This window comes from Phyllobates terribilis, unplaced genomic scaffold (assembly GCF_046119375.1).
Source record: "Phyllobates terribilis strain yellow unplaced genomic scaffold, ASM4611937v1 Scaffold_10__3_contigs__length_209671492, whole genome shotgun sequence".
Taxonomy (NCBI): Eukaryota; Metazoa; Chordata; class Amphibia; order Anura; family Dendrobatidae; genus Phyllobates; species Phyllobates terribilis.
Genome location: NW_027362770.1, coordinates 148,077,393 through 148,099,120, shown reverse-complemented (window position 1 = coordinate 148,099,120; position 21,728 = coordinate 148,077,393). Strand labels below are relative to the sequence as shown.

General features: G+C 53.3%; 1 pseudogene; it reads right to left on the bottom strand.

The window, feature by feature from the left end:
• LOC141164059 (DNA-directed RNA polymerase III subunit RPC2-like) overlaps positions 1 to 15,003 on the bottom strand; it is a 338,189-nt pseudogene extending 323,186 nt beyond the window's left edge.
• Positions 15,004 to 21,728: the final 6,725 nt, after the last annotated feature.

Below are 21,728 nucleotides of genomic sequence, written 5' to 3'. Positions count from 1 at the left end.
ACTGCACCATACTGTTCCAGTGATCGGGATCATTTCTTATTTATGGTCTGTACCGAGGGGGGAAGTGTCAGACTTTAGTGAGTGAGCAGCGCCCCCTAGGTTAAAAAAAATCATTAAAAATTGGTTTTAATAAAATCTCTACTACTGTATATCAGATTAAAAAAAAATCTTAATTAATGGCTCCAGTCTTATTTACTTAAAGTGGCATTAATGAAAAAAATCAATGGGGTGGGATATAAAACGACGACTGGCGAGGGTCCGATGGCAGCGAGCCCCACAGATCCCGAGTGCCCCAGTCCCATAATAAAGTGGTCACATACACGGGCATAAAGCAATAAGGTCTACAGAAAAAAATAAGGAACAGGCCGCTTGGTTGTTTTCCCATAGACAGGCGTGCACAACCATTTATTGGGATCATGCATCTCCATTCAAGGAATTGATAGTAGCCCCCCAATAATAGGACCCCACTAACCCTAGATTCATAGCGTACTGTCTCTAGGAGGAAAAGCATTACACGGGGTGTTTAGGATGTGATCTCACCAAGAATAGACAGAAGACGACCCTGCCGATGTAATGATGGAAACACTAATACAAGTCAGTGCATTATATTATAGGCTGGTAAAGAAAAAGCAGCCAATGGCGCCCTCTTGTGGCCATTATTGGAACCTGTAAAATTAGTTCACAATTTCCAAGTAAAGACTAAATTAAAGGCGGTAACAATTATGTTTATTTATTCACTTTTTTTAATAGGGATATGTGATTTAAACTTTAGAATTAATTTATGAAGTCCAGGCACAAGCAGCCACGGGGGGGGGGGGGGGTTTAGAGGACCGTGTGAATTCGGTAGTCAGTAATCGACAGCAGCATCTGAAATGGTTAAACAGCAGCGATCTGAGCTAGCTCCGGTTGCTGCTGGCTGCATAACACAGCCGGTGTCCGCTCCGTACACCAGTACTTGACCTATGACGTTGATATTATACATAGGTTTAGGCTTAACTCTGGATTCAAGAAGCAGAGCTGTAATGTAAAGCATGGGGGGTGGGGGGACTATAGAATAAAAGCCAAAAAAAGTGAATTTAACAATAGCGTAACACTGCACGATCATGTAATCACTGGCTAGACATGCCGTATCATCAGTGTTTCTCATCAGGACTGCTGGAATTGCCGGCGGTCAGATCTAATATGCCTAAAATGTGTTCAATATCCCAGCAGCGCCCCCACAGAAGAAATCTGGTATTACACCGTGCCCATTAAAATCGGTACTTTCATTAGCTGACCTGACTGCCGGACCCACCTTGAATATAATGGCGATGGGGATGTCTTCGGACAAGGTGTTGTGCTTCAGGTAGAATCGGCCCTGTTTCACCACCAGGTTGGTTCTGCTCTTCTTCTCGTGGGTAGAGCTGCACAAGACGGAGAGAAAATACAATAAAGACTAATGCGGAACAAAAAACACTAAAATCCAGAGATTTCCTCAATAGACAAGCACCTTAAAGGCAAGAAATTTACCACCCACGGAGAAGAGCAGTGTGGACTCTTCTCCACCATGGCTGGTGTGAAGCTGCGCCCTCAGATCACATGCACACTAGTGTTAGCGAAGAAGGAGGTGAGTGAAGAAGTGCCGGGAGTGATTTGTGATCTGGCTCCTGTTAATCAGACCCCATAAAACAAGATTGTTACGCACATGTCCCGGATCCGGGCTTTGCTTCTCTCACCCCGATCCGCTAAATTCTGTGGAGCTCCACGTCAGGCTTTGCAGATGGCCCAATGTGACGTTCTGCCTGCCTCTATATAAGGCTCAACAAGACACACACCTGTGTATTGGGGTTAAGACTTCAGCGCTACTAAGGCCCCGTCACACTTCGCGATGCTGCATAGATCCCGACAACGATACGACCTGTCAGGGATCGTTGCTGCGTCGCTATGTGGTCGCTGGTGAGCTGTCAAACAGGCAGGCTCACCAACGATCAGGGGAGCAGCGACATCGTGGAAAGAATCTTTCCACGATGTCCTGCTCCTGGTTACCAGCCTGCTGAAGCAGGAGCAGGCTGGTAACCATGATAAACATCGGGTTACTAGGAGCGCGTGTGCCCCTAGTAACCCGATGTTTAACATGGTTACCAGCCTGATCGCTGCTCCCGCTGGTCACACACAGCGATGTGTGCTGACCAGCGGGAGAGCAACGACCAAAAAAGGACAGGACACTTTGCAGCGATCAGCGACCTCACAGCAGGGGCCTGATCGCTGCAAAGTGTCACACACAGCGACATCGCTGGTAAGGTCGCTGTTGCGTCACCAAAACCGTGACACATAGCAGCGATCTCGCTATTTGAGACGGGGGCTTAAGACTCATTTTGTGGGTACACCATGACCTGCTCTGCTGGCTGTATGTGGTCTTCTGGGCGTCTCCTGCCTGCGGTTTACAGCTTTCCAGCTGCCTGTCCATATAGTCTTCTGGGCGTCTCCTGCCTGCAGTTTACAGCTTTCCAGCTGCCTGTCCATGGTCTTCTGGGCGACTCCTACCTGCGGTTTACAGCTTTCGAGCTGCCTGTGACTCGCCCCCTGGGCCGTGGGGCACTCGGATCCGGGCAATAGGGAGACGATGGGGGTAGTAGTGGCGACCCGGTTCCGTGGCTCAGGGTGGTCAGGCCAATGGTAGTCTGCTATGCGCTATTGATAATGTCCGACTACGCCACCCGTGGATTGCGGTTATTAGGAACCGCCGCTGCATGCAGACCGCTGGGGCTGACGAGGTGTGCAGCTAGGGTAGTGTGACTCCCCACGGGAAGAGTGCGGCCCCAGGGCAGTATAATGGATGGTGGGAGTGATGGTGGTGAGAGTCCCAGTACCGGTAGTGCTGGAGGCGCGAAGGAGCACACAGACAATAGGTTGCAGTCCAGGGTCTTTACTGAAACAGGTAAACTGACCCATAAACAGTCCCAGCTAGGAGGGGACCTGGATGTCTGAGAGCAACGGGGAAATTGGCCCTGGTCAGGGTGAGGGTGTAGGCCTACCGTGCTTTCTGAGCTCCTTCTGGCTATCTCCTCGTTATAGGATAACAGCCCACGTTTCCAAGCTTTCCGTGTATTCTCGCCTGTATGGCCTGCGACGTGGGTTCCTTTCTGCTCCCAGCCTTGTACTGCTTTACTGGTCCCTTCGGTTGTGGCAGGGCCTCCAGGCTTCTTAGGCCAAGGAATATACAGTCCCTTGCGGACTGGTTCTCTGCTGGAGGATGTAGAATCCTCCCAGCCTCAGACACCAAAGTCTGGTAAAGTCAGTCTCTTATCTGCCAAGACAGGCTTGCTTCGCCTCTTGTCTCTGGCTTGTGGCTCTCCTCCTGCCACACTTCCTCTTAGGTGCAGTGCAACTGTCTGTCCCTGCTCCGCTCTGGGACAAGTCTCAGTGCTGAGACAGGCCATCAAGTTCTCTCTAACCCTGCCCCCAGCACCAGCTTTTATAGGGGCAGCCTGCTCCCCCTACTGGCCTGAGACAGGAGGTACTGCATGCTAATGTTCCCCTGACTAGAGAACCTCCCCCTTGCTCTCAGACACAGCTTTAATTACACTTGTGGCATCCAGGCCAGGGTGACACATTCCCCCCTAGTGAAATTCAGTACTCCGGGACTAAACAATAAACAAAGACAATATGCATAACAATAAAACATTAATAGACAGACGACGCACAAATTGAGTTCTTAAGGTCACAGTGTGGCTGTGACCGGGTGTCCATATCACCAGCACAACGGGGAACCTTAACCAGGTGGGGGTCTGTCCTACCCCAAGTCCTGCACAGTCTTAGTTCCTTCCTTGGTTAAGCTCCGAACGCAGTCCATAAAAGGTCTCGGTTATAAATAGTCCATAACCTATGAGTCCTTACGGTAACTGCAAGAAACTGAAACACAGAATTACCAAACAAGCATGTAACTAGGCAAACATTTCAACAGTTGGTAACAGGGTTGTTTACAATTTTAGTACACTCTATATTTTCCAGCGAGCGGGTATCTGCCCCTTTGTGCTCCTGGTTGACCTACGTAGCCCACTGTCTGGTGGTGGACCAACCTGGCTTTCCCCACTAGCGTTAGGGGTACAGCTGCCAGCTGGGTGTACAGGTAGGGCTGGCAGCTGTCTGCGGGTCCTTTGGCTTACCGCAGGCATGGCAGGCTCACTGTCAACAGAGGGTTGACTCTCCTGAGCTGCTGGTACAGGCTCTTCTGCCTCTGGAACTGCTCGCTCCTCTTCACCTTCTGGCTCTGGTGTTGGTTGTTGCTGTGCCGGTTGCAGGAAATGCAGGACGGGTACCACTATGGCATCATTTATGCGAGTCCAGGACTGAGGGAACTCTCCGAGAATGGTGCTGATCATTTCTTCCTTGTCCTCTGCGGGTTCAAGGTCACTCTGATCCTCTTCTGCACTACGGAGTTGCTCGGGGCACCTTTTGAGGTGGTCTCTGGAGACGACACTAGTGGTTTCTCCTCCGTCCTTGGTGATTACGCACACCTTTGGGTTGTCGTGATCAGACTGCAGTACCGTGTAGGGTTCCCTTTCCCACTGGTCGTCCAACTTATGTAGCCTTCTCTTCCGCTTCAGGACTTGCTCACCAGGTTCTAGGGGACCAGCAGGGGCGTGTTGGTTGAAGAGTCTTTCTTGCTTCTCTCTCACCTGGGCCAGGCTCTTCTCCACACTCTCCTGCACCTTCTTGTACTGCAGTTGCCTTTCCGTATCCCAGTCCGCATCCGGGGAGGTGTCCTCAGGTGTTAGGACTCCCATCTCCAGGTCTACGGGCAGCTTACCTGGTCTGGCTCGCATCAGGTAAGCCGGGGTGCAGTTGGTAGCATTCACCGGGATATGATTGTATAAGTCTATCAGGTCCGGCAGTTTTTCTGGCCACAGGCTGCGTTCCTCCAGGGGCAACGTCTTCAGGAGATCGATAACTATATTGTTCATCTTCTCACACATCCCGTTGGTTTGTGGGTGGTAAGGCGTTGTCCGAATCTTCTTACAGCCATAGAGGTTGCAGAACTCTTGGAAGATTTCAGCCTCGAACGCTGGGCCCTGGTCTGTCAGGACCTGTTCCGGATACCCGTGTGGACGACAGAAGTATTGCTGGAAGGCTCTGGCCGCTGTTTGGGCTGTCAAGTCTTTTACCGGGACCACCACGAGAAAACGGGAATAGTGGTCCACGATTGTCAGGGCATAGATGTATCCTGACCGGCTGGGAGCCAATTTGACATGGTCCAGAGCTACCAGCTCAAGAGGCTGCGTGGTGACGATGGGCCTCAAGGGTGTCTTCTGGCTGGTGCGGTCCTTCCTCCTTAGGTGACAAGGGCCACAGTCTCTGCACCATTTTTCAACAGCTCCTCTCATGCCGACCCAAAAGAACCTTCCTCTTAGCAGGAACTCCAGTTTCTTCTAACCGAAGTGTCCCGCTCTGTCATGGTAAGCCCCCAAGACCATAAGCTGCATCTCGCATTGGGACCACGACTTGCCAGGTCAGCTCGTGCGTCCGGTGGTTGACAATCCTTCTGCACAACTTGCCTTCGTAGAGGAACAGCTTGCTCTTCTCTTTCCATAGCTGCTTGGCTTCCTCTGGGGCATCTGGATCTAAGCGGGCATCTTCCCGGGTCAGCAGATCTTTCACCAGGCGGATTGCAGGGTCACTATCTTGGGTCTCGGCCCAGCTGTGGTGAGGTAGGGGATTGATCATCACGGTTGTTAAATCCTCCTCCTTCACGCGGTGGGAGTATTGAGCGGCTCCATACCGGTGAAACGCGGGGAGTTCTACCTCCTCCAGCTCTTCTGGGTCTTCGTCACCTTCAGGTAAGTGAGGCATCCTTGATAGGGCGTCAGCGTTGGCATTGGTTTTGCCGGCCCAGTACTTGATCACGAAGTCATAGTTGGAGAGACGGGCCATCCACCACTGTTCTAGGGCACCCAGTCTTGCATTGTCCAGGTGTGTCAACGGGTTGTTGTCCGTGTTCACGGTGAACTTTGCGGAGGCCAGGTAATGCTTGAAGCGTTCCGTCACGGCCCACACCACCGCCAAGAATTCTAGCTTGAAGGAGCTGTAATTCTCCGGGTTCCTCTCGGTGGGCCTCAGCTTCCGGCTGGCGTACGCGATCACCCTTTCTCTGCCCTGTTGGTTTTGGGACAGTACGGCTCCCAGTCCCACATTACTGGCGTCTGTGTGGAGAATGAAAGGCTGGCCATAATCAGGGTAGGCCAGGATCTCATCCCCCGTGAGGGCCATCTTTAGCTGGCGGAAGGACTTCTCTTCCGGTTTATCCCACTTGAAGGGTGGCTTTTGACTTCGGGACTTAGACTGTCCGATCAGGAGGTCCTGCATAGGAGCTGCCATCTTAGTGAACCCGGGGATGAACCTTCGGTAGTAGCCTACCAACCCCCGAAACTGTCTCACCTCTTTGATGTTCGAGGGGCTTGGCCAGCTCTTGATTGCCGTGACCTTGTCAGGGTCGGGGGCTACTCCTTCCGCGCTTACCACGTGCCCTAGGTACTGGACCTTTGGTTTCAGCAGGTGACACTTCGATGGTTTCACCTTCAGGCCATAGCCTGCCAGGGCTTCGAACACCTCGGCCAGGTGCTTCAGATGGTCCTCGTAGGTCTTCGAATAGACGATCACGTCGTCCAGGTAAAGGAGGACCGTCTCGAAGTTTCGGTGCCCTAGACAGCATTCCATCAGCCCCTGGAAGGTCCCTGGTGCGTTGCAGAGCCCGAAGGGCATACAGTTGAATTCGCTCAGTCCCATCGGGGTGGTGAAGGCGGTCTTCTCCTTGTCAGCCTCTGCCACAGGAACCTGCCAGTACCCGCTAGTAAGGTCCAAAGTATAAAAGAAGTTAGCTGATTTTAGTGCGGCTAAAGACTCTTCTATTCTAGGCAGCGGATATGCGTCTTTGTGGGTGATACGGTTGATTTGTCTATAGTCCACGCACATTCTCATGGTGCCGTCTTTCTTTTTCACCAGAACCAAGGGGGCTGCCCAGGGGCTACAGCTATCTCTAATGACCCCAGCTTCCTTCATTTCTCTTAGCATGCCCTTTGCGTTCTGATAATGTGCAGGGGGTACAGGTCTGTGTCTCTCTTTTATTGGTGGGTGGCTCCCTGTGGGGATGTGGTGTTCTATCCCCTTTACTCTGCCGAAGTCCAGCGGGTGCTTACTAAAGACTCTCTCGTACTCCTGTACCACCCGGTAGACTCCTTGTTTTTGGTGCAGGGGAGTGGAGTCAGCACCCACATGGAGTTTCTGGCACCAGTCCTCCTTTTGTTTCTGGGAGCCATTACCCTCCGCCTGAGGAGATGGAGGCAAGGGTTCCACGGCCCTGATAGCTTTGTGTTCGACAACAAACAGTTTGGCGAGTGTAGCGTACCTGGGTAAGTGTACTTCCCTCTCCCCAATGTTGAGGATGCGGACGGGCACCCTCCCATGACGGACATCAACCACCCCCCGGGCTGTCAAAATGGTGGGCCTGCTGTCCGAGTACACGGGTTCTACCATGGCTTGGTAGTCTCTACCTCTCAACCCGATTGCAGTCCGACACCAGATCATCATTTCACTTTTGGGAGGCATGGAAATGGGGAATGGGTCACTCAGTCTTACGCTACCGATCTCACCACCAGACAGTTCTACCTGCTGCCGTCTCATCAGGGCTTTTATCTCCTTGTTGAGGACTCTCTGTTGGCTGGAACTAGCATTCACTGCCACCTGTTGTAGAATTACAATTACCTCTGAAAGACAATTTTCAATTACGTTAGTACCCACAGTTATTTTAGGGTGACTTTCACGACGGTCAATGTCCACAATAATCACTCCCTGTGCCGGTAGTTCAACTTTACCAATTTTAATGGTCATCTCCTTGAACCCCATCTGCGGCACGGGTAAGCCATTACTGGCGATGATGCTCAAGTTACTGTCTGGATACCGTGTGATATCAGCATCAGTCCAATACTGCTTAAAAAGTACATAAGGGATAGTGGTTACTTGTGACCCAGTATCCAGCAAGGCGCTCATGGGGATACCGTCCAGCACCACGGGTAAAACCGGGTGCCCCCCAACGTACTTATTACGCCAATTGTAAGGGCCTGGTGATCTTATGCCTGGGGGTTGGCCCTCTGCCCCAGGTTGGACCCGTTTAAATTACAGTACCTGGAAATGTGTCCGGGCTGGTTGCATCAACGGCAAATGGGCTGTCCATCCTCTGCATAGCGGTCTGTGGGCCTCCCTCGGAGCGACGGGATCCTCCTCTGTCGACGCCACGGGACATCCTCCGGACTTGAAGCCAGCTCGATGGGTCTTGACGGGTCCACTTGGAACGCTCCTGGTCAGCTCCTGGACTTGGTGGTGCAGGTCTTTCGACGGGGCTTGGTTCAGGGCCTGTGCATCAGCCCCCACGGGATCCATAGAGGAGGGCGCCGCCTCCTGGTGGTTGGTGAGAGCAGGGCGCCGGGGGTTTATAGCGCCACTGGTTGCAGATTCACGGAGCACCCTTATGGCCCTGTCCTTAAATTGGGCAAAGGTCAGGTCGGGGTTCTGAAAGAACATGAGGCGCAGTTGGGCCCTGTGGGCGCTAGACAGCAGACCTTCTATGAATTGTTCTGTTAGCAGCTTATCCGTTTCCTGCACACTGCCAGGGTCAGTTTGTTGAATAGCCCTCAAGGCTTCCTGCAAATTTAGGGCATAGTCTCTGATGCTGTCCTGTGCCCGCTGATTACATCCATAGAACCTCATTTTAATTTCAGCGGAGGTACGTGTGTCAAAGGTACCCCGCAGCCGGGCCAGAATACCCTTCACAGTCCTTTTCTCCTCAGTGGGCCATGATTTTACCTCCCTTTGGGCTGCGCCAGTTAACTGCCCTGTTAGTATGCTGACCTTCTGTTCCTCTGTCAGGGGGTAGACTTGGAACAAACTGTACAGCCTTTCCTTAAAGTCAGTTAGGGCATGGGGCTCCCCTGAGTACTTGGGCAGCCAGGCCGCTCCAGGGATGTAGGGCAGGGAAAAGGGCATCACCGCTGCTGCAGCTGCGTTGGTGGTAGTGGGCGCCTCTGTGTCCGACATCTTCCTCCCCCCTAGTTAAGCGTGGCCTACCTTCCAACGATCCTCTTCTGTAGGCCGCGGCTCCGCTGCTGCTGCTCTGGACGAGGACCTTGCGTCGCGTCCTGATGACGTCAGCGTCGCTCTCTCTCCCTTCCAGGACCTTGCGCAGCGTCGGTGCGTGGGGCGGAGCTTCGGGTCTCGCGCGCTTTCGGCGTCCACGCCCCTCTTCTTCCTGCTCGGCGTCCTGAAGATGGCGTCCGATGGCGGGAAGCAGCTGCGGATGGCGGGAAACTTCGCAACAGGTAAGTTACAAAAGTCTTTTTCAGGCACGCAGTACCCGGTGGTTGCGGGCACGAAATCCTGCCGACTACGCCAAAGCTGACTCGCCCCCTGGGCCGTGGGGCACTCGGATCCGGGCAATAGGGAGACGATGGGGGTAGTAGTGGCGACCCGGTTCCGTGGCTCAGGGTGGTCAGGCCAATGGTAGTCTGCTATGCGCTATTGATAATGTCCGACTATGCCACCCGTGGATTGCGGTTATTAGGAACCGCCGCTGCATGCAGACCGCTGGGGCTGACGAGGTGTGCAGCTAGGGTAGTGTGACTCCCCACGGGAAGAGTGCGGCCCCAGGGCAGTATAATGGATGGTGGGAGTGATGGTGGTGAGAGTCCCAGTACTGGTAGTGCTGGAGGCGCGAAGGAGCACACAGACAATAGGTTGCAGTCCAGAGTCTTTACTGAAACAGGTAAACTGACCCATAAACAGTCCCAGCTAGGAGGGGACCTAGATGTCTGAGAGCAACGGGGAAATTGGCCCTGGTCAGGGTGAGGGTGTAGGCCTACCGTGCTTTCTGCGCTCCTTCTGGCTATCTCCTCGTTATAGGGTAACAGCCCACGTTTCCAAGCTTTCCGTGTATTCTCGCCTGTATGGCCTGCGACGTGGGTTCCTTTCTGCTCCCAGCCTTGTACGGCTTTACTGGTCCCTTCGGTTGTGGCAGGGCCTCCAGGCTTCTTAGGCCAAGGAATATACAGTCCCTTGCGGACTGGTTCTCTGCTGGAGGATGTAGAATCCTCCCAGCCTCAGACACCAAAGTCTGGTAAAGTCAGTCTCTTATCTGCCAAGACAGGCTTGCTTCGCCTCTTGTCTCTGGCTTGTGGCTCTCCTCCTGCCACACTTCCTCTTAGGTGCAGCGCAACTGTCTGTCCCTGCTCCGCTCTGGGACAAGTCTCAGTGCTGAGACAGGCCATCAAGTTCTCTCTAACCCTGCCCCCAGCACCAGCTTTTATAGGGGCAGCCTGCTCCCCCTACTGGCCTGAGACAGGAGGTACTGCATGCTAATGTTCCCCTGACTAGAGAACCTCCCCCTTGCTCTCAGACACAGCTTTAATTACACTTGTGGCATCCAGGCCAGGGTGACACACCTGTCCATGGCCTCCTGGTCGTCTCCTGCCTGCAGTTTACTGCTTTCCAGCTGCCTGTCCATTGTCTTCTGGGCGTCTCCTGCCTGCAGTTTACAACTTTCCAGCTGCCTGTCCGTGGTCTTCTGGGCGTCTCCTGCCTGCGGATTACAGCTTTCCAGCTGCCTGTCCGTGGTCTTCTGGGCGACTCCTGCCTGCGGTTTACAGCTTTCCAGTTGCCTGTTCGTGGTCTTCTGGGTGTCTCCTGCCTGCGGTTTACAGCTTTCCAGCTGCCTGTCCGTGGTCTTCTGGGCGACTCCTGCCTGCAGTTTACAGCTTTCCAGCTGCCTGTCCGTGGTCTTCTCGGCGTCTCCTGCCTGCGGTTTACAGCTTTCCAGCTGCCTGTCCGTGGTCCTCTGGGCGACTCCTGCCTGCGGTTTACAGCTTTCCAGCTGCCTGTCCGTGGTCTTCTGGGCGTCTCCTGCCTGCGGTTTACTGCTTTCCAGATGCCTGTCCATAGTCTTCTGGGCGACTCCTGCCTGCAGTTTACAGCTTTCCAGCTGCCTGTCTGTGGTCTTCTGGGCATCTCCTGCCTGCAGTTTACAGTGTCCCAGCTGCCTGTCCCTGGTCTTCTGGGCATCTCCTGCCTGCAGTTTACAGTGTCCCAGCTGCCAGTTCTTGGTCTCCTGAACGTCTCCCATCTGCCTGCAGCTTCCAGTAACTCCGCTAACCTGTTTCCCGCATTACACGACGCCCATGGTCTTTGTAACCACCCGGACCTTGGGCTTAGAGGATCCACCTCACCTAGTGAGTTTAACAAATCTTCCTGTAATTGTATTTTTCCTCTATTACTACTCCTGGAAATTTGGTTAAAAAACAAAAACAAACCTTGATTACTAGGTGATACCATTATGTTAACTGGTGCAGCCAGCCATGTCCAAACATGTACAGATAAATCCCATTGACAAGAATGGTAATAATCGGTTGCTAATTTAATCACATATTTCCAGGAGGGATAAAAGAGGAACGGTAAAACAAGGAGTTGTAAGAAAATAAACACCTGAATTGATATTTCATGGGGAAATAATCAATAAAAAAAAACAAAACAGAAGAGCTGCTGCAATTTACAGGGCCAGTGTTGTGCATGAGATTTTTAGAAATCTCAGGTACATGCAGTGGAGAAAATCCAGAGCATAAATGGATCATAACTACAGTTGATATCTGTCAATTTATGGTAAATCAACTGGAAAGATTTTGACATGAACTTAACCGCGAAATGGCTGCTGTATCTACAGAGGGAGATCTGTGAGTGTGAACAAACCCACTTACTTTAAATACCACATCGGGTCTGCATCACTCGTCACCTTTTCATTTGCTTTCATTATTTTTTTAATCTGGTAAAGAAAAAGGAAAATCGTTAAAAAAAACACAACACAGAAAACAGCAAGCAAACGTGATCACCGAGAGGATTAGCAGTCTGGAGTGAAAGTGATTGTAAACTTTTGCCCAAAATCTGGATAACCCCTTTAAGGCAAACTTCTTTAAAGGGGACATCTCACTTTTTCTTTCTATGTAATATTATTTAAGGGATTTACAGCTCCTCTATACTTGGGTTCACATTTCCTAATCAATATATATATATTAGATTTAATATTATTTATATTTGTATTAGCATTATTTGTATGTATATTAGTATTATTTATACTAATATAAGTAGTAATATAAATAAAGATACTAATAAAAATAATAATAATAATAATATATAAAATAAATATTAAATAATAATAATATTAAACATAAAATATACTAATATAATATTAAATGCACTACTACATTAATAATATACACACTATTAAATGAATAGGTTTTCTGACGCTTTTCCAATTCTATAGGAAAGTCTATCGGAAAAACCCCAGGAAAAAAATGCCACACCCAGAGAAGGAAGAATTTTGAAGTAAATCATCATAATCCACCTAAAAACTTTGAGGCAATATCAGAAAACCATCTTTGTTGTCCTTCACAGCAAATCAAAGTTACATAAATCCCCCCCCCCCCCCCATCCTTGTATATATATATATATTTTTAATGATTTGTTATAGTAGCTATCAACAATCTGGGATCAAGTGAGGGGACACTTCTTATTAATAGTTCAGTAGACAACCCCTGATTGGTGATTTTTCTAAATAACCAATTAGCAGAAGTGGTTGTAAGGGTCTGAAACATTCCCAGAAATAAAAAAAAACAACTTTCTAGCAAAAGTGGAGCCCAAACTTCCGGGTTGTGGGTATATTGCACCACCAGGTCTCCACCACAAGCCGAGCTCCATTACCATTTTCTTCACCGATGTAACAGCAACAACCTACCTCCACATTGATGAAATAGTTGAATGAATCTATGTGCTGCTTCACCAGACCCTTCACCTGAAAAATCAAAAGAAAACAACACGTTATTTGGGGCTCATCCTTGCGCGGACCTGCAGCGCTGCAAACTGCACACTTGAGTTAAAAAAAAAAAAGTACATGGCGCTGGATACGTTTTTTGGAGGGATTTTCTTTGCAGTGGCGTGCTGTTGAGAAGAATGCAATCTGATGCAATAATATGAACAAAAATGGAACAAGAAAAGGTAAACGGCTCCAGCAGGGGGCGCTAGGCCTCTTTGGTCTCCGTAGTGTAGATGAAGCTCTCTCAGCAGTAAAAATGCTGCATTTTTATGGTGCTTTTTAAAGCGGTTTTATTTTTATGTGTGGATTAAATGTGTTATTTTTTTTTGCACTACATGTTTAATAAAGTTAGATTTATTCATCAAAAATGCAGCAAAAAATGCAACAACTTCTCTGCTGTGGGGGGTTTTCTGCAAGTTCTCATGCATGAAAAAATGCTGAAAAAGAATTGACATGCCGCAGATTTTAAACACTCAAATTCAGTGAGGGAAAAAAAAAGCGTGCGCACACAGGATTTCTTCCATCTAATAGCTTTTGCTGGAATTTTAAAACGCAGCTTCTTCATAACGCAGTAAAAAGAAACACTGAGTGTGAACATAGCCTTAGGAAAAATAAGGCAAAACGATCTTAAGCATGTCGAATCTAGATGAAAAAAAAAAGTGGTGGTTTCCATTTTTAACTCTTTATGGAATCTTTAGTCATGGAGATATTTTTCTAAACAATTTCAGAATATAAGAAACTTACCTTTAAAAAAGCCGGCAGCAATTTCCATTTTTTCTGCAAAAGAATAAATATTCAATATTAAAATAATGAAAGGCACAAAATACAGGAAGCCGTCTTATTGGAGATACTGTCGCCCAACAGATCAAAATTACCGGTAACATTTTGATTACTAACTTAAAAAAAAAAAAAAAAAAAATATTTATGCCCTTCATCATTTTAGCAGTCATAATTACTTTTATATTCTCTTAGCACAAACATTTTTTTTTTCAGCACAGGGTCCGTATATATATATATATATATATATATATATATATATATATATATATATATATATATATATATATATATACACACACTGCTCAAAAACATAAAGGGAACACTTAAACAATAGAATATAACTCCAAGTAAATCAAACTTCTGTGAAATCAAACTGTCCACTTAGGAAGCAACACTGATTGACAATCAATTTCACATGCTGTTGTGCAAATGGAAATTATTGGCACGTGGAGGCCGCACACAATACTGAGCCTCATTTTGTCCTGGGAGGACTCTGCTGAGGTTCCTGTACTGAGCTGTGTGCACACCGTGTGTCCTGGGAGGACTCTGCTGAGGTTCCTGTACTGAGCTGTGTGCACACCGTGTGTCCTGGGAGGACTCTGCTGAGGTTCCTGTACTGAGCTGTGTGCACACCGTGTGTCCTGGGAGGACTCTGCTGAGGTTCCTGTACTGAGCTGTGTGCACACCGTGTGTCCTGGGAGGACTCTGCTGAGGTTCCTGTACTGAGCTGTGTGCACACCGTGTGTCCTGGGAGGACTCTGCTGAGGTTCCTGTACTGAGCTGTGTGCACACCGTGTGTCCTGGGAGGACTCTGCTGAGGTTCCTGTACTGAGCTGTGTGCACACCGTGTGTCCTGGGAGGACTCTGCTGAGGTTCCTGTACTGAGCTGTGTGCACACCGTGTGTCCTGGGAGGACTCTGCTGAGGTTCCTGTACTGAGCTGTGTGCACACCGTGTGTCCTGGGAGGACTCTGCTGAGGTTCCTGTACTGAGCTGTGTGCACACCGTGTGTCCTGGGAGGACTCTGCTGAGGTTCCTGTACTGAGCTGTGTGCACACCGTGTGTCCTGGGAGGACTCTGCTGAGGTTCCTGTACTGAGCTGCGTGCATACCGTGTGTCCTGGGAGGACTCTGCTGAGGTTCCTGTACTGAGCTGCGTGCACACCGTGTGTCCTGGGAGGACTCTGCTGCAGTTCCTGTACTGAGCTGTGTGCACACCGTGTGTCCTGGGAGGACTCTGCTGAGGAGCTGGTGTTCAGCGTGGTGCTCTGAGGACTGATGCTGATCCGGAGTGGACTGAGGTGGGGAGAACTGACCATGTGAATGAATGTTGTAGAGGCATCCAGGGGGCTGTGTGGCTGGTGCGAGGAGGCATGGGCTTTGTAGAGGGGCATCCAGGGGGCTGTGTGGCTGGTGTGAGGAGGCATGGGCTATGTAGAGGGGCGTCCAGGGGGCTGTGTGGCTGGTGCGAGGAGGCATGGGCTATGTAGAGGGGCGTCCAGGGGGCTGTGTGGCTGGTGTGAGGAGGCATGGGCTATGTAGAGGGGCATCCAGGGGGCTGTGTGGCTGGTGTGAGGAGGCATGGGCTATGTAGAGGGGCGTCCAGGGGGCTGTGTGGCTGGTGCGAGGAGGCATGGGCTATGTAGAGGGGCATCCAGTGGGCTGTGTGGTTGGTGCGAGGAGGCATGGACTATGTAGAGGGGCATCCAGGGGGCTGTGTGGCTGGTGCGAGGAGGCATGGGCTATGTAGAGGGGCATCCAGGGGGCTGTGTGGCTGGTGCGAGGAGGCATGGGCTATGTAGAGGGGCATCCAGGGGGCTGTGTGGCTGGTGCGAGGAGGCATGGGCTATGTAGAGGGGCATCCAGGGGGCTGTGTGGCTGGTGCGAGGAGGCATGGGCTATGTAGAGGGGCATCCAGGGGGCTGTGTGGCTGGTGCGAGGAGGCATGGGCTATGTAGAGTGGCATCCCAAGGGCTGTGTGGCTGGTGCGAGGAGACATGGGCTATGTAGAGGGGCATCCAGGGGGCTGTGCGGCTGGTGCGAGGAGTCATGGGCTATGTAGAGGGGCATCCAGGGGGCTGTGTGGCTGGTGCGAGGAGGCATGGGCTATGTAGAGGGGCGTCCAGGTGTTAGGGTGAACACTTTGGTATGTTCACTCGTTGCCTGCTCCTGGCCTAATGGATATGATCAAGTGCATGCAAGAAAGAATAACCTCAGACACACACACACACTGTCGGATGTAAGCTCTCCTTGATCAGCTATGGCACAGCTCCAAGTGTCTTTATTCAACCCGAACATAGACTTATATAAACACTCTATGTGGGCTCGGTTAGCCCAGAATGTGAGTAACCAGCTGTATTGATTGGTTAGTCCAGGGGGCGTGGTCCATGAGGTCATCAGGGGTGTGATCCATGAGGTCATCAGGGGGTGTGATCCATGAGGTCATCAGGGGGCGTGATCCATGAGGTCATCAGAGGGAGCGTAGTCCATGAAGTCATCAGGGGGAGCGTAGTCCATGAGGTCATCAGGGGGAGCGTAGTCCATGAGGTCATCAGGGGGGCATAGTCCATGAGGCCATCAGGGGGGCGTAGTCCATGAGGTCATCAGGGGGAGCGTAGTCCATGAGGTCATCAGGGGGAGCGTAGTCCATGAGGTCATCAGGGGGAGCGTAGTCCATGAGGTCATCAGGGGGGGCGTAGTCCATGAGGTCATCAGGGGGGGCGTAGTCCATGAGGTCATCAGGGGGGCGTAGTCCATGAGGTCATCAGGGGGGCGTAGTCCATGAGGTCATCAGTCATGGGGCTGTGAGGCTCGGGTGAGGGGCATAGGGTATGTAGAGGGGCATCCAGGGTGCTGCGTGGCTGGTGGGAGGGGCATGGGGTATGTAGAGGGGCATCCAGGGGGCTGCGTGGCTGGTGTGACGGGCATTGGGTATGTAGTGGGGCATCCAGTGGGCTGTGTGGCTCGTGTGAGGGGCATGGGATATGTAGAGAGGCATCCGGGGGGCTGTGTGGCTGGTGTGAGGGGCATTGGGTATGTAGGGTGCTGCGTGGCTGGAGTGAGGGGGCATCCAGGGGGCTGTGTGGCTGGTGTGAGGGGGCATGGGGTATGTAGAGGGGCATCCAGCGGGCTATGTGGCTGGTGTGAGGGGGCATGGGGCATCCAGGGGGCTGTGTGGCTGGTGTGAGGAGGCATGGGATATGTAGAGGGGCATCCAGGGGGCTGTGTGGCTGGTGTGAGGAGGCATGGGGTATGTAGAGGGGCATCCAGGAGACTGCGTGGCTGGTGTGAGGGGGCATGGGGTATGTAGAGGGGCATCCAGTAGACTGCGTGGCTGGTGTGAGGGGGCATGGGGTATGTAGAGGGGCATCCAGGAGACTGCATGGCTGGTGTGAGGGGGCATGGGGTGTGTAGAGGGGCATCCAGTAGACTGCATGGCTGGTGTGAGGGGGCATGGGGTATGTAGAGGGGCACACAGGAGGCTGCGTGGCTGGTGTGAGGGTGCATGGGGTATGTAGAGGGGCATCCAGGAGACTGCGTGGCTGGTATGAGGGGACATGGGGTATGTAGAGGGGAATCCAGGAGACTGCATGACTGGTGTGAGGGGGCATGGGGTATGTAGAAGGCTATCCAGGAGACTGCGTGGCTGGTGTGAGGGGGCATGGGGTATGTAGAAGGCTATCCAGGAGACTGCGTGGCTGGTGTGAGGGGACATGGGGTCTGTAGAGGGGCAACCAGGGGGCTGCGTGGCTGTTGTGAGGAGGCATGGGATATGTAGAGGGGCTTCCTGGGGACTGTGTGGCTGGTGTGAGAAGGCATGGGCTATGTAGAGGGGCATCCAGGGGGCTGTATGGCTGGTGTGAGGAGGCATGGACTATGTAGAGGGGCATCCAGGCGGCTGTGTGGCTGGTGTGAGGAGGCATGGGGTATGTAAAGGGGCATTCATGGGGCTGCGTGGCTGGTGTGAGGGGGCATCCAGGGGGCTGGTGTGAGGAGGCATGGGCTATGTAGAGGGGCATCCAGGGGGCTGTGTGGCTGGTGTGAGGAGGCATGGGCTATGTAGAGGGGCATCCAGGGGGCTGTGTGGCTCATGTAGGTGGCATGGGGTATATAGAGGGGCATCCAGGGGGCTGGTGTGAAGGGCATGGGGTATGTAGAGTGGCATCCAGGGGCTGCCTGGCTGGTGTGAGGAGGCATGGGCTATGTAGAGGGGCATACAGGGCGCTGGTGTGAGGGGGCATGGGGTATGTAGAGGGGTATCCAGGGGACTGTGTGGCTCGTGTGAAGGGCATGGGGCATGTAGACAGGCATCTGGGAGAGTGCGTGGCTGGTGGGAGGGGGCATGGGGTATGTAGAGGGGCATCCAGGAGAGTGCGCGGCTGGTGGGAGGGGGCATGGGGTGTGTAGAGGGGCATCCAGGAGGCTGCGTGGCTGGTTTGATGGGGTATGTAGAAGGGTATTCAGGAGACTGCGTGGCTGGTGTGAGGGGGCATGGGGTATGTAGAAGGGTATCCAGGAGACAGCGTGACTGGGGTGAGGGGGCATGGGCTATGTAGAGGGGCATCCGGGTGGCTGGTGTGAGGAGGCATGGGCTATGTAGAGGGGCATACAGGAGGCTGTGTGGCTGGTGTGAGGAGGCATGCGCTATGTAGAGGGGCATTCAGGGGGCTGTGTGGCTCATGTGAGGGGCATGGAGTATGTAGAGGGGCGTCCAGGGGGCTGTGTGGCTCGTGTGATGGGCATGGGGTATGTAGAGGGGCGTCCAGGGGGCTGTGTTGCTTGTGTGAGGGGCATGGGGTATGTAGAGGGGCATCCAGGGGGCTGTGTGGCTTGTGTGAGGGGAATGGGGTATGTAGACGGGCTGGTGTGAGGGGCATGGGGTATGTAGTGGGGCATCCAGTGAGCTGGTGTGGCTGGTGTGAGGGGCATTGGGTTTGTAGAGGGGCATCCAGGGGGCTCTGTGGCTTGTGTGAGGCGCATGGGGTATGTAGAGGGGCATCCAGGGGGCTGTGTGGCTCATGTTAGGGGCATGGGGTATGTAGACGGGCTTGTGTGAGGGGCATGGGGTATGTAGAGGGGCATCCAGTGAGCTGGTGTGGCTGGTGTGAGAGGCATTGGGTTTGTAGAGGGGCATCCAGGGGGCTCTGTGGCTCGTGTGAGGGGCATGGGGTATGTAGAGGGGCATCCAGGGGGCTGCGTGGCTGGTGTGATGGGGTATGTAGAAGGGTAACCAGGAGACAGCGTGGCTGGTGTGAGGGGGCATGGGCTATGTAGAGGGGCATCCGGGTGGCTGGTGTGAGGAGGCATGGGCTATGTAGAAGGGCATCCAGGGGGCTGTGTGGCTGGTGTGAGGAGGCATGCGCTATGTAGAGGGGCATCCAGGGGGCTGTGTGGCTCATGTGAGGGGCATGGGGTATGTAGAGGGGCATCCAGGGGGCTGTGTGGCTCATGTGAGGGGCATGGGGTATGTAGAGGGGCATCCAGGGGGCTGCGTGGCTGGTGTGAGGGGCATTGGGTTTGTAGAGGGGCATACAGGGGGCTGTGTGGCTCGTGTGAGGGGCATACAGGGGGCTGTGTGGCTCGTGTGAGGGGCATCGGGTATGTAGAGGGGCATCCAGTGGGCTGTGTGGCTCGTGTGAGGGGCATTGGTTATGTAGAGAGGCATCCAGGGGGCTGTGTGGCTGGTGTGAGGGGGCATCCAGTGGGCTGTGTGGCTCGTGTGAGGGGGCATGGGGTATGTAGAGGGGCTTCCAGCGGGCTGTGTGGCTGGTGTGAGGGGGCATGGGGCATCCAGGGGGCTGTGTGGCTGGTGTGAGGAGGCATGGGATATTTAGAGGAGCATCCAGGGGGCTGTGTGGCTCGTGTGAGGAGGCATGGGGTATGTAGAGGGGCATTCAGGCGGCTGCGTGGCAGGTGTGAGGGGGCATCCAGGGGGCTGGTGTGAGGGGGCATGGGGTATGTTGAGGGGCATCCAGTAGACTGCGTGGCTGGTGTGAGGGGGCATGGGGTATGTAGAGGGGCATCCAGGAGACTGTGTGGCTGGTGTGAGGGGGCATGGGGTATGTAGAGGGGCATCCAGTAGACTGCGTGGCTGGTGTGAGAGGGCATGTGGTATGTAGAGGGGCACCCAGGAGACTGCGTGACTGGTGTGAGGGGGCATGGGGTATGTAGAGGGGCATCCAGGAGACTGTGTGGCTGGTGTGAGGGGGCATGGGGTATGTAGAGGGGCATCCAGGAGACTGCGTGACTGTTGTGAGGGGGCATGGGGTATGTAAAAGGGTATCCAGGAGATTGCGTGGCTGGTGTGAGGGGGCATGGGGTATGTAGAGGGGCCTCCATGGGACTGGGTAGCTGGTGTGAGGGGGCATGGGGTATGTAGAGGGGCATCCAGGGAACTGTTTGGCTGGTGTGAAGGGGCATGGGGTATGTAGAGGGCCTCCAAGGGGCTTCGTGGCGGGTGTGAGGTGGCATGGGCAATGTAGAAGAGCATCCAGGGGGCTGTTGTGAGGGGGCATGGGGTATGTAGAAGGGTATCTAGGAGACTACGTTCCTGGTGTGAGGGGGCATGGGGTATGTAGAGGGGCATCCAGGAGGCTGCGTGACTGGTGTGAGAGGGCATGGGGTATGAGGACGGTGGCCGACACAACCTCCTTAAAGACTATAGCATGCCATTTTAAAATCTGTCATGGAAGAAATCCTAAAACATTTATGGCACGTGGTATTGATGTCACCCATAGTGGCATTAGGGGTGGAAATGTAAAAAAAAACTTCTGGCTCAAAGGGAAACCAAATGGATAGTGGAACTGGGAACAATGACGCCAAATGGCCTTAATGAGGCCCTGACCTGGCTTGTGTGAGGGGGCTTGGGGTATGTAGAGGGGCATCCAGGAGACAGCGTGGCTGGTGTGAGGGGGCATGGGGTATGTAGAAGAGTATCCAGGAGACAGCGTGGCTGGTGTGAGGGGGCATGGGGTATGTAGAGGGGCATCCATGGGACTGCGTGTCTGGTGTGAGGGGGCATGGGGTATGAAGACGGGCATCTAGGGGTCTGCGGGGCTGTTGTGAGGAGGCATGGGCTATGTAGAGGGGCATCCAGGGGGCTGTGTGGCTGGTGTGAGGAGGCATGGGCTATGTAGAGGGGCTTCCAGGGGGCTGTGTGGCTGGTGTGAGGAGGCATGGGCTATGTAGAGGGGCTTCCTGGGGGCTGTGTGGCTGGTGTGAGAAGGCATGGGCTATGTAGAGGGGCATCCAGGGGGCTGTATGGCTGGTGTGAGGAGGCATTGGTTATGTAGAGAGGCATCCAGGGGGCTGTGTGGCTGGTGTGAGGGGCATTGGTTATGTAGAGAGGCATCCAGGGGGCTGCGTGGCTGGTGTGAGGGGGCATCCAGGGGGCTGTGTGGCTGATGTGAGGGGGCATGGGGTATGCAGAGGGGCATCCAGCGGGCTGTGTGGCTGGTGTGAGGGGGCATGGGGCATCCAGGGGGCTGTGTGGCTGGTGTGAGGAGGCATGGGGTATGTAGAGGGGTATTCAGGCGGCTGCGTGGCTGGTGTGAGGGGGCATGGGATATGTAGAGGGGCATCCAGTAGACTGCGTGGCTGGTGTGAGGGCATGGGGTATGTAGAGGGGCATCCAGGGGGCTGTGGGGCTTGTGTGAGGGGAATGGGGTATGTAGGCGGGCTGGTGTGAGGGGCATGGGGTATGTAGAGGGGCATCCAGTAGACTGCGTGACTGGTGTGAGGGGGCATGGGGTATGTTGAGGGGCATCCAGTAGACTGCGTCGCTGGTGTGAGGGGGCATGGGGTATGTAGAGGGGCATCCAGGAGACTTCATGTCTGGTGTGAGGGGGCATGGGGTATGTAGAGGGGCATCCAGTAGACTGCGTGGCTTGTGTGAGAGGGCATGGGGTATGTAGAGGGGCATCCAGGGGGCTGTGGGGCTTGTGTGAGGGGAATGGGGTATATAGGCGGGCTGGTGTGAGGGGCATGGGGTATGTAGAGGGGCATCCAGTGAGCTGGTGTGGCTGGTGTGAGGGGCATTGGGTTTGTAGAGGGGCATCCAGGGGGCTG